Genomic DNA, 13784 nt, shown 5'->3' with positions numbered 1-13784 from the left:
TACAGCATGATCTCAGCATGTCTTGCTAATAGATCTATTCACCAGTGGCATCTTGAAAACTCTGAAGGACCTTTTATATCTAGCCAGACTGTGTAATCTCCTTAGTGAAGAATTAATCCTTAAAAATGACCTTTCCTCCTTTCTGTTCCATCTTTAATAGGTCTTCAAAGAAATTTTGATACTGGCTTCCATTTTTTTTTATTTTTAATTGTACTTTATTTACTTTGTATCCCCCCTCTAGTTCCCTCCTTCCTCCCCTCCCAATCTCCCCCTTCCTCCCCCTTCTCCACATACTCCCTTCCCCAAGTCAACTGGTAGGGGAGGGTTTCTTTTTCTTCCTTCTGATCCTTGTCTGTTAGGTCTCATCAGGAGTGGCTGCATTGCCTTCCTCTGTGGCCTGGTAAGGCTGCCCCCCCCCCTCAGGGGGAGGTGATCAAAGAGCAGGCCAATCAGTTCATGTCAGAGGCAGTCCCTGTTCCCATTACTATGGAACCCACTTGCACACTGAATTGCCATGGGCTACACATCTGTGCAGGGGTTCTAGGTTATCTTCATGCATGGTACTTGGTTGGAGTATGAGTCTCAGGAAAGACCCCTGTGCTCAAATTTTTTGGTTCTGTTGCTCTCCTTGTGGACCTCCTGTCCTCTCCAGATCTTACTATTATTTCCCACTTCTTTCATAAGATTCCCTGCATTCTGCCCAAAGTTTGGCCATAAGTCTCAACATCTGCTTTGATATTCTGCAGACCAGAGCCTTTCAGTGGCCCGCTGTGGGAGGTTCCTAACTTGTTTTCTGTTTTCTTCTTCTTCTGGTGTCCATCCTCTTTGCCTTTTGGAGTGGGGATTGAGCATTTTAGCTTCCATATTTCCAGAGAATATATCTAATTCTAAACTTGAATAATGTTGACTCTAAGAAAAGTATTAGATATGGTGGGAAAAAAAGGAAAATATAACCATACATAGAAGCCAAAATGTCAATAGAAAGGAATTATGGAATAACACATAAGTTGGAAATTTCAGTCAATGAACTGTTGTCCAAAGAAATTAGAGGATATTCTCAAAATCTGATCAACTGATTTTTTTTTTTACCTTAGAAATCAAGGCAAGGGAGCAAAGATGCAAAATATCTTTTTAAGTACAACAGACATTAGGTACAACAGACATTTAGGTACAACAGACATTAAAACAATGATAAGATATCATAAGTATGTGACAATTAATTCTATGTAGATAAAAGCATTATTGGAGAAACAGAATTTAAAAACCTACTTATGTTGAAATCTGTGTAGAATTGTGTATACAAGAAATGGAATTATTTATCAAAATTATTTTTTTAAAGAAAACTACAGTGCTTCCTTCCCTTTCCCTGAGGGGGGAGCAGCCTTACGAGGCCACAGAAGAAGACAATGCAGCCATTCCTGATGAGACCTGATAGACAAGGATCAGAGGGAAGGGGAGGAGGAGCTCCCCATCAGTGGCTTGGGGGAGGGGCACTGGTAGGGAAGAGGGTGAGTGGGGTTGGGAGGGGAGGAGGGAGGGAGGTACAGGGGGGACACAAAGTGAGTAAACTGTAGTTAATAAAAATAAAAATAATTAAATAAAAAAGAACGAACGAAAGAAAGAAACCAAGAATGACCCATCATGTCTCCTGATGTTTTTGAAGTAGGGATACTATCATAGGAGTAACCCCACTTCATAGGAGTTGAAAGTTTACAGCAGATAGTCAGATACATAGTAATCAGATACATAATTTTTAATTTTTTAATTTTTTTATCATAATTTCAGCCACATAGTCATTCAGCAGACATTGGAATCCTACTAAACAAGGTTCTCTGGGTTCACTTGGAAATGGTTGCATGTTCCTCTCTGCACAGCCCCAACATGGTGCTGAACTGGTGACTGCTAGTATTTGGAAATTCAACTATATTACTTTTGTCTGAAAGCATGACAAGTTAGGGAAAAAAGAGCAGATTTTTAATCTGGTGTTTCTCTAATACAGGGAGCTGAGGGTATGGCAAGTCTACACTTTTTTCTTTGGATACCATCTAAATCCTGAGTCAAACAGATCACAAAGAAGAAGAAAAGCAAACTCATGACAGATACATATAATGTTACAAATATATGTAAAATTTTTAGACATCTAGCTAATACATCTGCTGTAATAACAGGACACTCACATCCCTTTTCGTGTGGCATCTCCTGCCACTGTGTAGGAAGACTACGATGTTCCTAAAGTTGTTCAGATACTGAAAGAACATTATCTGTTGTTAAGTTAAAATGCCCTGGGATACAGTATAATAAGGATATGGTAAAATACATCAGGCAACCTGTTCACACTTCTCTATTACAAAAAAAGCACCATGTAATTCATATACAGTACCACTGATTTAGCAAACTGGAAATTGAAAGTCGTCCTTGCCTTTGTATGGCCTAAAATTAGTAACCCTGAGTGGCAGCACAACCTGCTGTGATAACATGGGACTTACTTGAAAATTTTGCCACAAGCTATAGAAGTGCTGTAGACATTTTCTTCTGAGCCAGCCATTAAAAATTAAAAGAACAAATCCGAATATCACAAATTACATTTCTACACAAACATAATTTTTACACTTTTTTCAACTTTTTAATTTATTTATATTTTTATTTATTATAATTTATTCACTTTGTATCCCAGCTATAGGCCTCTCCCTTATCCCCTCCCATTCCTGCCCTCCGTCCCTCTTCTCTTCCCATGCCCCTCTCCAATTCCACTGATAGGGGAGGTCCTCCTCTCCTTCCTTCTGACCCTAGCCCATCAGGTCTCATCAGGACTGGCTGATGGTAAGGCTGCCCCCCCCCCCCCGCTCTGGGGGAGGTGATCAAAGAGCCAGCCACTGAGTCCCTGTTTCTATTACTGGGAAACCCACTTGGAGGCTGAGTTGCCATGGACTATATCTGTGGAGGGGTTCTAGGTTATCACCATGCATCGTCCTTGGTTGGTGTATCAGTCTCAGAAAAGACCCTGGGGCCAGATTTTTTGGTTCTGTTGCTCTCCTCGTGGAGCTTCTGTTCCTTCCATCTCCCCCTTCTTTCATAAGATTCCCTACACTCTGCCCAAAGTTTGACTATGAGTCTCAGCATCTGCTTTGATACCCTGCTGTGTAGAGTTTTTCAGAGGCCCTCTGTGGTAGGCTCCTGTCCTATTTGCTATTTTCTCCCTCTTTAGATGTCTATCCCATTTGCCTTTCTGAATGAGAGTTGAGCATTTTACCCAGGGTCCTCCACAAATGTAATTTTGTCTGCAATAAAATTAATAATTCAAACACCATCCACACTCTATTTTCTACTTGTTTGCTATACTTTCTCTGTCATGATATTAACTATTTAAAAAATCTATTTGCCACCCAAACTACTTCTTTCATTTTACAGATGTATGTAAAATATCTCTGAACACAGAATAGACCTAAGAGACTCAAAGTACAGTAAATGAGAAAGTGGTCTGAGAAAGTGTGGGCTTTGAAGAGATGTGAATTACTCTACTCCATATTGTTTCCCTAATCAGCTTAAAATACCCTAAAACCTTATCCATTTTGTCCTCGCAGATTTTCTGAGAAGGTCTAGAAGTGTGGTAGCATCTCCACTTGAGTAAGGAGGAAATTCAATGTGACACTTATTGGTAATTTATTTTAAATGAACTATTATTAGAAGAGGTTGAAATGAATTTTACGTATTTTAAAATGGAAAGCATTAAAACCCATGAATATTTCTCCTCTAGAGATAACAATAAAACAAGGAGTTAAAATGTAAAAACCTGGTGAAAGAAGCTACTTGAAAGAGGTGAGCTTATTAATTTTTTTCACATATGCTTGGTGTATCTTATTATGTCTTTTATTTAAATTTGTCCTCCTTTCTTGTCTTCAAGAAAAGACCTTCAGGCTCCCCTTAAAAAAAAGGTATCAGGCAAATTTTAAGAAAGGATTTGAGAGAGGAGATGGTTTTAAATATGGGCATGAAATAGAAAACTGTTTTTAGAGCTAAGTACAATATGGGAAATTTCAATCTTAAAAGTTTGAGTAGGAAATTATATACTGCATTCTTAAATCCTTCTTCCAAGGATAATAGTTTTAAATTTTAATGTGATTTCCCCCACTCCCCACTTTCTAGAGACATGACCTTCATTCTCTTGGCCAAAGGCATCCATCTTTGGTTTTGTGGCTGAGGAATGACATGGCTGGGGAGGAAATGTTGGAAATGTCTTATGAGGCATTCAAAGAGAAAGACAAAAACAAGATGAGTTCAGCTTTTGAAATTTAGAATAGAATTAAGAGGTAAGGATGCCTCTTATCTGGAAAAGCAACTCCCTGGATTTATTTCTTTTATCATTACCAGCCAAGGCTTCACGGCTCCTGTGCATAAGAGTTTGCCAACAAAGGAGATACTGCTGGCCACCATTATAGCTTAGTTTTAATTTGGAAAAGTTTGATAAGCAGAGAAAATCTATCACTTTGAACTTTGAGCTTAGTGGAATAAGAAAGGAGATAGAAGAAGTTACAAATGAGTGTAATTAATAAGTATAATTGATATTTACCTTTTCAGCACTATATACAAAAGTATGAGAAATGATGTAAGGGGAAAGGTTCATTCCTCCCAAACTTTTTTTTAGTTGAGAGTCTAGGAGGAGGACCCTTTAAAGTCTGTGTTCTATCAAGTTGATTATGATTTGGCTGGAAACCTTGGTCCAACAAAGAGAGACCCTGAAATGTTGACCTCCTAACTCACTCTTGTTTCCAGAATTAGCTTTGAGTCATCTTGCCAGATATGAGAGCAGAGTTGGGAACAGAGCACCTCACTGACAAAGCTGAAGACTTGGAACCAATGTGATTTCAGTTGCATTCAAGAGAGTTCTATAGTATCACTAAAAACTGGGAGGTTTAAATCATCCAGGAAGACTACTGAGTCCAAGAAGTCTTAAGTGGTCAGGTCATCTGCTCCATCAGCAACCGAAGGTCTTATATTAGGGAGAAAAACAGCAAAAGGATATCATTTTGGAGGATCTATATTCTTTGGTGTTATGAATTTCACACAATGTATTTTGATGATATTGATCCCTCTCCAAAATCATATACTTCCCTCCAAACCCAACTTCATTCTCTTTCTCTTTCTCTCTGTTTCTGTCTCTCTCTCCTCCTTCTTCTCCCTCACCCCCACTCTTTCGGTCTTTATCTCGTCTTTCTTCTTCCTCTCCCTCACTCTCGCCCTCCCATTGGGTCAAGCTTGTGTTAGCTTGCAACTCCTGGCATGGGGATCTCTCTGGGGTACAGCCAAAATACCTGAGATCACATCATTAAAGAAAGAGAACTTCTGACACATAAATAATAATCAAATGTAAAGATTGGCATGAGATAGAACAGGATGATGTGGATTGGTTCTATTTCTACAAGAACTAGAAAGTATTTCCGTGAGTTGAGTGCCAAAGTGAGTAAGCCCAAGCAGCAAAGACAGTGGAATTCAGGAAATTCATTGAGTCTGCTTTAGTGGTTTTGATTTAAATTAGTAATTCTTAATTATAACACAGAATTTTAAAGTGTAAATAATATGTATATTAAAGAAGATGTTATTGCAATAATCAGGATATTGGATAAGTAGATGAATCCAAGAGTACAGTAAGAATAACAGTATTGAATCTGGATAAGAAGAGAAATAATAGCCATGCTGAATGGTTACCTGAGGCTGATAAACTCTCATGATAACTCTCATGAAATCATTGTTTAAAACACATGTCCAGATGTTCATAGTCATTCCCTTTTAACATTTGACCTGAAAAAAAGTCCTGAATCTACTGTTCATCTTGAGACTTTTTTCTTTCAATCATGTTATCTGCTCCTCTAATAGGAGCCTTCCTAATTGAGCTTCTTAACAACTTATTAGGAAGAACAAATTGTATTAATGTAATGCATTATGCAAATGTGTCACTCTTATTTCTTTCCTTACTAATCAACATGGAATGAATATCATATTTTATGATGCAGAGAGTCAGAGAAAATGTGAATATATTAGTGGTATTTGAAATTAAAGTGGTTTTTATTATCAAGAATGATCCTTCACTCCTCAAGCCTTGACCTCTTTTTGATATCTGTCTGTCTGTCATCATCTATCTATTAATTATCTATTGATCTATCTATCTATCTATCTATCTATCTATCTCCTATAAGAGTCCATTTAGTGTGGCTTATATGGATATGATTTATGACTTTAAGAGTGAATATTTGGCATTAGATGACTAATTAAGGAGTTTCTCCCTGACCCCCCCCCAAAAAAAAAAACCAACTAATTTTCCAACTCTCAGCATTCCTAAGTTGCTTAGTTCTTTGTCTAGGAGGTCTATGAGACATTTTCCTCCCCTATGTTAACATGTCTATTTTTTATTTTTAATTAGTGTATTTCCTTGATTTTTTAATTAAATTTTTATTTTTTATATTAATTACAGTTTATTCACTTTATATCTCAACTGTAGCCCTCTCCCTCATTCCCTCCAAAGCCTACCCTGCCTCAGCTACTCCCATGCCCCTTTCCAAGTCCACTGATAAAGGAGGTCCTCCTTGCCTTGCATTTGACCTTAGCTTATGAGGTCTCATCCGGACTGGTTGCTTTGTCCTTCTCTGTGGCCTGGCAAGGCACCTCCCCCCTCAGAGGGTGGTGGTCAAAAAGCCAGTCACTGAGTTGATGTCAGAGACAGTCTCTGTTTCCATTACTAAGTAACCTTCTTAGAGACTGAGCTGCCATGGGCTACATCTGTTCGGGGGTTCTAGGTTATCGCCATGCATGGTCCTTGGTTGGAGTATCAGTTTCAGAAAAGACTCCTGTGCCCAGATTTTTTGGTTCTGTTGCTCTCCTCATGGAGCTCCTGTCCCCTTAAGCTCTTTCTATCTCCCTCTTCTTTCATAAGATTCCCTGCACTCTGCCTAAAGTTTGACTATGAATCTCAGCATGTGCTTTGATACCCTGCTGTGTAGAGTCTTTCAGAGACCCTCTGTGGTAGGTTCCTTTCATTTCAAGTTATTGAAGTCTTATTCAGGAAATCATTTCCTGGTTTGATATCCTAAAATATTTCTTCTATAATTTCTTCTAGTATTTTCAAAATTTCAGAACTTGAATTAAGATCTTTGATTCATTTTTCTGTTTTCTGTTCTGGTAAGTAGTAATGATACAGTTTCAGTCTTTTAATGCAAGTATCCAGTTTCTTTCAACTACTTGTTAAGAGAGTATCTTCACTCTAGTAGCTGTCTTTGGCATATTTGTTAGAAATAAGTTGGCTGTAGATCTGTGGGTTAATTTTTAAATCCATATACATAATATATAATGTAATTATAATAATTATAATTGTGTATATAATTATATATATAATGGAGAATAGTCTCCATATTAGACAAAAGAAGATTATTTATAATGTATTTGTTAATTATTATTTTTTGTTTTGAGAACTCTCTATTCAGCTCTAAAGTCCATCTTACACTGTGTTGTCGGTTTTCTTGAAGTTTCATATTTTGAATTATCTGTATATCAGTTATTCACTCCATACTTTTGTACTTTAATATTTTAATGTTAAAATTATATTGAAAGGAATACTTCACATGTCTTTGTCAAAATAAGCAAGTTGGAATTTATTTGTCCAATGAACATTAGTAGGTACCTAGATAATCCTTATGTAGTATACCAAGACCTAAAAACACAGAGAATTTAGAGACAAATAGAGGGAGGAGTGGGGGAAAATAAAGTGTCTAACAACTTTTCAAGTGTTTCCTTTCTCTCTGCCTCTAAGTCTGGAAATACTCAGTGACAAAAGTAAATCAAATTTTGATAAACAGTATAAAATGGGTGAACCTTGGAAATATCATGTTAAATAAAATAAGACAAATGTGAAGGAACAGATTTTGTATTCTAGAAACAGAAAGTAGATTAAAGGTTATCAGGGGATAGTGGAAAAATAAGGAGTCATTTTTTCTGTTTTAGGGTGAAAAATTCTTTGGAAATCGTAGTGAGTATTTTGAGTATTATAAATATCATTGGATTTATACTTAAAATGATAAAGTTGGTTGAGAGACATTTTAATCCCATATGAAAAGAATCAATTTTGCCATCAAGGAAAATTATCCTATGAAGAATCAGCTAGATTATTAAAATGTTAAAAGAATTACAGTGCCACTACCAGAATCTAGGAGAGACATAAATCCAACTTGGAAATGCTGAGAAACCCTTTTACAGTAGGAATATGAGTAAAATGAACAAGAGGTAGCCAGGTAGAGGTCAGAGAAACAGGGAAGGACATTCTAGGCAGAGAGAGTAGAAAGATCAAAGCATTTCAGGAAATGAGGCTATTGGTCTATGTATGTTGGAAGGCAAGGGACTGCTGGGAGATTACTTAATTAGAAAGGAATTTGTTGCCTTACCAGTTTCCAGTTATGTCCTTCCCCATCTGCCTACACCATGTTTCAAAAAACTACTGTTATTTTCTCAGAATTTATTTCAACTAGGAAACATATAACTCAGTAATAGGGAGAGCGTTGGAAAGTCTCTAAGCAAAGAATTTGCTTTTCTGGACAGAATGCTCATTTACTGTTTGCTTTATTCTAGCCTTCAGGACTGATGTGACTCTTATAATGTGAAGGTGAAATGCTACCATACTATATATGGATAGTGGGCAAAATATTTTTATTTTTCTTCTAATGATGGGCATCTTCACATTGTCCTCAAACTTGCAAATCTTCTGTACCAGCCTCCCAAGTTATGGGATTTCTAGGGATTCAGATATACATCCTTGTGGTATCTGCTGTGTTCTGAATATGACACATCTCCTACAAGCTCATGTGACTGCATGTCTGGTCTCCAACTTGTGTAGATGTTTCTGAAGACTGTGGAATCCTTATGAGGGGAAAATAGGCACTGGAGTCAGGACTTGAGGTGTTCAAGCAGTACTTTCTGTCCGCTCACCTCACAATTCTGCTGCCATGCTTTCTCTGTTGTAATGGACTGTGTCTTTAAACTGTGAGCCAAAATAAACAGTGCCTTCTCCAGTTGTTTTGTCAGGGATTTCACAGCAAAGATAGAAAGACAGCAGCTCTGGGCAGATTCGGCCTTGTCTCTCTTTACATTGCTTATGTGGATAAAATAAATCTCTATGCTTGATCCTGATGAACTGACTTTCTTTTACTTGTGAAGAGTCCCCAACTGATACAAAAAATAAAAATAAATAAAGATAGGCTCACAATGATTTTGATATTACTTTCCAAGTAGCTTGGATTGTGTGTGTGTGTGTGTGTGTGTGTGTGTGTGTGTTTAATGTAACTTAAGGATTTGAAGCAAAAGAACAGCATGACTGTAGTAAATTTTTGACAAATAACAATAAAGCCATTGTGACATATGAGCATCAAAAATAAAATGGGACTAGGGCTCCCTATTCCCATCTGCAACTGCTGCAGGAGGCCACTGTTGTACCAGAGGTTGCTTGTTCTTACAGAGACTAAGGTGGTATCCATAGCCTCAGGTCAGGCTCTGCACACAGGCATCAAACACTTCCTCACAGCCCTTTTGGCTTTCTCTAAGCCAAGCATCCTCTCCCCCTCATTTCCATATCCTGCCCCACGACTATAGCAGAAGCCCTCTGCTCTACCAGAGACCTTGCCAATTCCCAGAATACCAGAACCTTGAACCCCAGAAGCCCAAAGCCAGTGCTGGTGAGTAAATCCCCAGGGGTCACACAGGTCTCCAAAACTTCACCCCTCACTGGCCACTCAGGCCAGAAGAGCAGAGGAAACAGAAACCTAGGGAAAACCATCCATCTACCAAATATGAACTTAGAAAATAGTACCTAAACCTATAATTACCCCAAACCCAAAAGCATAGAGGACAGCATACGAACAAAATTCACAACAGCCAAGGCATTATGGCACCACCAGAGAGCTGCAACAGTACTACCAAAAGTGCTATATATTCCAACAAAGCTGCAGGATGAGAGAATGACCTTAAAACCAACTTTATGAAGATAATAGAGGTCCAAAAATAGAAAATGAATAAATCCATTTAAATAAATCCAGGAAAACACAAACAATGGGAGGAAATGAATAAAACTGTTTAAGACCTGAAAATGGGAATATAAGCAATAAAGAAAAGAGAAACTGGGGGAAGCCTAGATATGGAAAATCTAAGTATGTGAACTGGAACTACAGATACAAGAGTCACCAATGGAATACAAGAGGTAGAAGAGAGAATCTCAGGTATAGAAGATATGATACAAGAAATTGATACATTTGTCAAATCTAAAAAAGAAAAAAATTTAAAAAAATGACACAAAAGATCCAGAAAAGCTTGGACACTATGAAAAGACCAAACCTAAGAATAATAGAAAGGGAAGGAGAAGAATTCCAGCTCAAAGATCCAGAAAATATTAACAAAATCATAAAAGAAAAAATTCCCTAACCTTAAGAAGTACATGCCTACAAAGGTACAAGAAGCTTACAGAACACCAAATAGATCAGACCAAACAAGAGAAGAAAATCACCCTGCCACATAATAATCAAAGCACTAAACATACAGAACAAAGAAGTAATATTAAAAGCTTCAAGGCAAGAAAAGGTCAAGTAACAAAGAAAGGCGACCTGTTAGACGCCTGACTTCACACCTGAGCCTCTAAAAGGCAGAATGGCTGGAGAGACGTCTCGCAGACACGAAGTGACACAAATGCTAGGCCAGATTACTGTGTCCAGCCAAATTTTCACTCACTATCATGGAAAAAAAACAACAATTCTATGAAAAAATCAAATTTAAGCAATTTCTATCTATAAATCTAGTTCTACGAAAGGTACTAGAAATAAAACTTCACCCCAAAGAGGGTAGGACACCTATGAAAAGACAGGAAATAATCTCACACTAGCAAAATAAAAAGAACAGAAGTGTACACACACACACACAGCCACAGCCACCACCAAAATAGGAAGAATCAGAGATCATTGATATCTCTCAATATCAATGGAATCAAGTCCCCAATAAAAGATACAGGCCAGCAGAATGAATGAGAAAACAGGATACATGCTTCTGTTGCATACACAAATCATATCTCACATCAAAGAGAGATAATTCCTCAGAGTAAAGGGTTTAAAAAAGACTTTTTAAGAAAATGTATCCAAGAAGTAAACTGTTGTAGCCATATTTAACAAAATAGACTTACAACAACAACAACAACAACAAAATAATTTATAAAAAGATGAGGAAGGACACTTCATCCACCAAGATGACGTCTCAGTTCTGAATATCTGTGCCCCAAATGCAAAGGTACCCACGTTTGTAAAAGAAATATTACTGAAGCCTAAATCACACATTGAAACCCACACAATAATAGTGGGAGACTTCAATACACTACTCTCACCAAGCTAAACAGAGAAATAATGAACCTAACAGATATTATGACTCAAATGAACCTGAGAAATATCTACAGAATACAGGAATAAACTTACTTTGTAACAAGATGGCTTCTAAGGTGGAGGCAGGCTGGTCTATCCCTATCAGGCCAGGTGAGATCGCAGAGTTGAGTTTTTACACTGAATTGTCTTTTTGTAAATGAGGTGGCTTTTCAGAGAACAACCCAAGCTTTTGTCCTATGACATCCATTTCTGCCAGTGTGAAAGGTACTGGACTCATTTGGGGCCATCCCTTCCTGCCACCTCATGTAGAGGAGAATTGTTACCATGGATCATGTTTGAGGAGGGGAGGGTAATAGGGAGTGGTTGGGGGAGAGCGTAAAAGAAAAAAGAAAAAAAAGATAAGCTTGGTGTGGTGGCACATGTCTGCGAGGCAGAGGCAGGAGATTTCTGAGTTCAAGACCAGCCTGGTCTACAAAGAGATTCCAGGACAGGTAAGGCTTTGGAGAGGAACCATGTCTCACAAACCACCCCCCCCCCAAAAAAAAAATCTCAAATAGCCAAGAAGCACTTAAAGAAATGTTTAACATCCTTAGCCATAAGAGAAATGCAAAGCAAAACAACTCTGAAACTCTAACACCTGTCACAATACCTAAGACCAAAAAGCAAGTGACAGCACATGCTGGCGAGGATGTGGGGCAGGGGGACACTTCACTGATGGTGGGAGTGCAGACTTACACAACCACCTGGGAAGTCAGTATAGTGATATCTCAGAGAGTTGGGAATCAGTCTACCTCGAGACCCACATATACCTGTCCTGGGGATATACTCAAAGGATATTCCAATCTATCACAAGAACACTTCAACTATGCTCATAGCAGTTTATTAATAATAGCAGGAAACTGGAAACAACCTAGATGTTCCTCAACTGAAGAACAGATAAAGAAAATGTGCTACATTTACACAATGGAGTATTAGTCAGTTGTTAAAGAAGATAGCATCTGAAATTTGGAGGCAAGTGGATGGAAGCAGAAAAAAGATTACTCTGAGTGAGTCAAACTAGATCCAGAAGACAACCATGGTATGTACTCCTATATAAGTAGATATTTGTTGTAAAGGATGATCATACTACAGTTCACAGACCCAGAGAGGGTAAGTAGCAAAGAGGGCACAAGAGAGGACACAGGAATCTCCCTGGGAAGGGGAAAAAGAATAGATGGAAACAGAAAGTATCAGGCAGAGGAGAGGATGGAGGGTAACAGCACTGAACGAGACAAGTGGATTTGGGGGCAAGTATTTCAAGGATTTCAGGGGCAATGTAGAAATCTAGCACAATGAAAACTCCCAAGAATATACAAACATGACCCTAGCTAAGCCTCCTAGCAATGAGGGATGTGCAGCCTGAACCAGCCTTCTCCTTTAACCAGGCAAGACTTCCACTGGAGGGACTGAGATGCCAACTCAGCCACAAAACCTTGACCTACAGTTTAGTGTGTTTCTTGGTCTTCTTGTAGGACCTCTAACAGAGACTGTGGCTGTGTCTGACTCTTTTCCCTGCGTTTGGGTCCTGTTTCCTCCTACCGAAGTGTATCATGCAGCCTTAATATAAGGGATATATAGGCTCGCTGCAACTTGATATGCCATGTTTGGTTGGTATCACTGGGAGACCTGCCCTTTTCTGAAGACAAAAGAAGGAGTGGATTGGGTTGAGAGGGGAAATGGAAGGGGGGCTGGGAAGAGAGGAGGGAGGAGAAATTATTACATCTGGTCTGGATGTAATATATGAAAGAATAATTTTTAATTTTTTTTGCTTTATTGTTATTATTATTTATTGCAATTTATTCACTTTGTATCCTGTCTGTAGGCTTCTCCCTCATCGTCTGTTGGTCTCACCCTCCTCCCCCATTCATGTCATTCCCCTACTCCACTGATAGGAGAGGATGTCCTCCCCTACTATCTGAGCCTAGCCTATCAAATCTCATCAGGACTGTCTGGATCCTCTTTCTCTGTAGCCTGGTAAGGCTATCTCTCCAGGGGAAGTTGATCAAAAGAGTAGGCAACTGAGTTCATTCCACTGACTGCCCCTACTCTTCTTACTAGGGAACCCCATGGAGACTGAGCTACAGAGGCTACATCTGAGCATGGGGTCTAGGTCCTCTCCATTCATGGTCCTTGGTCAGTTTATCAGTCTCTGCAGACTCCCTGGGCACAGATTTTTTTTGGCTCTGTTGGTCTCCTTGTGGAGCTCCTGTCCCCTCCAGGTCTTTCTATCTCCCCTTTCTTTCACAAGATTCCCTGCACTCTGCCCAAAGTTTGGCTATGAGTCTCAGCATTTGCTTTAATATCCTGCAGGGTAGAGTCTTTTAGAGGTCCTCTGTGGAAGACTCCTGTTCT

The sequence above is a fragment of the Meriones unguiculatus genome, chromosome 8, assembly GCF_030254825.1.
Source record: "Meriones unguiculatus strain TT.TT164.6M chromosome 8, Bangor_MerUng_6.1, whole genome shotgun sequence".
Lineage (NCBI taxonomy): Eukaryota > Metazoa > Chordata > Mammalia > Rodentia > Muridae > Meriones > Meriones unguiculatus.
This window is presented reverse-complemented; position numbering follows the sequence as displayed.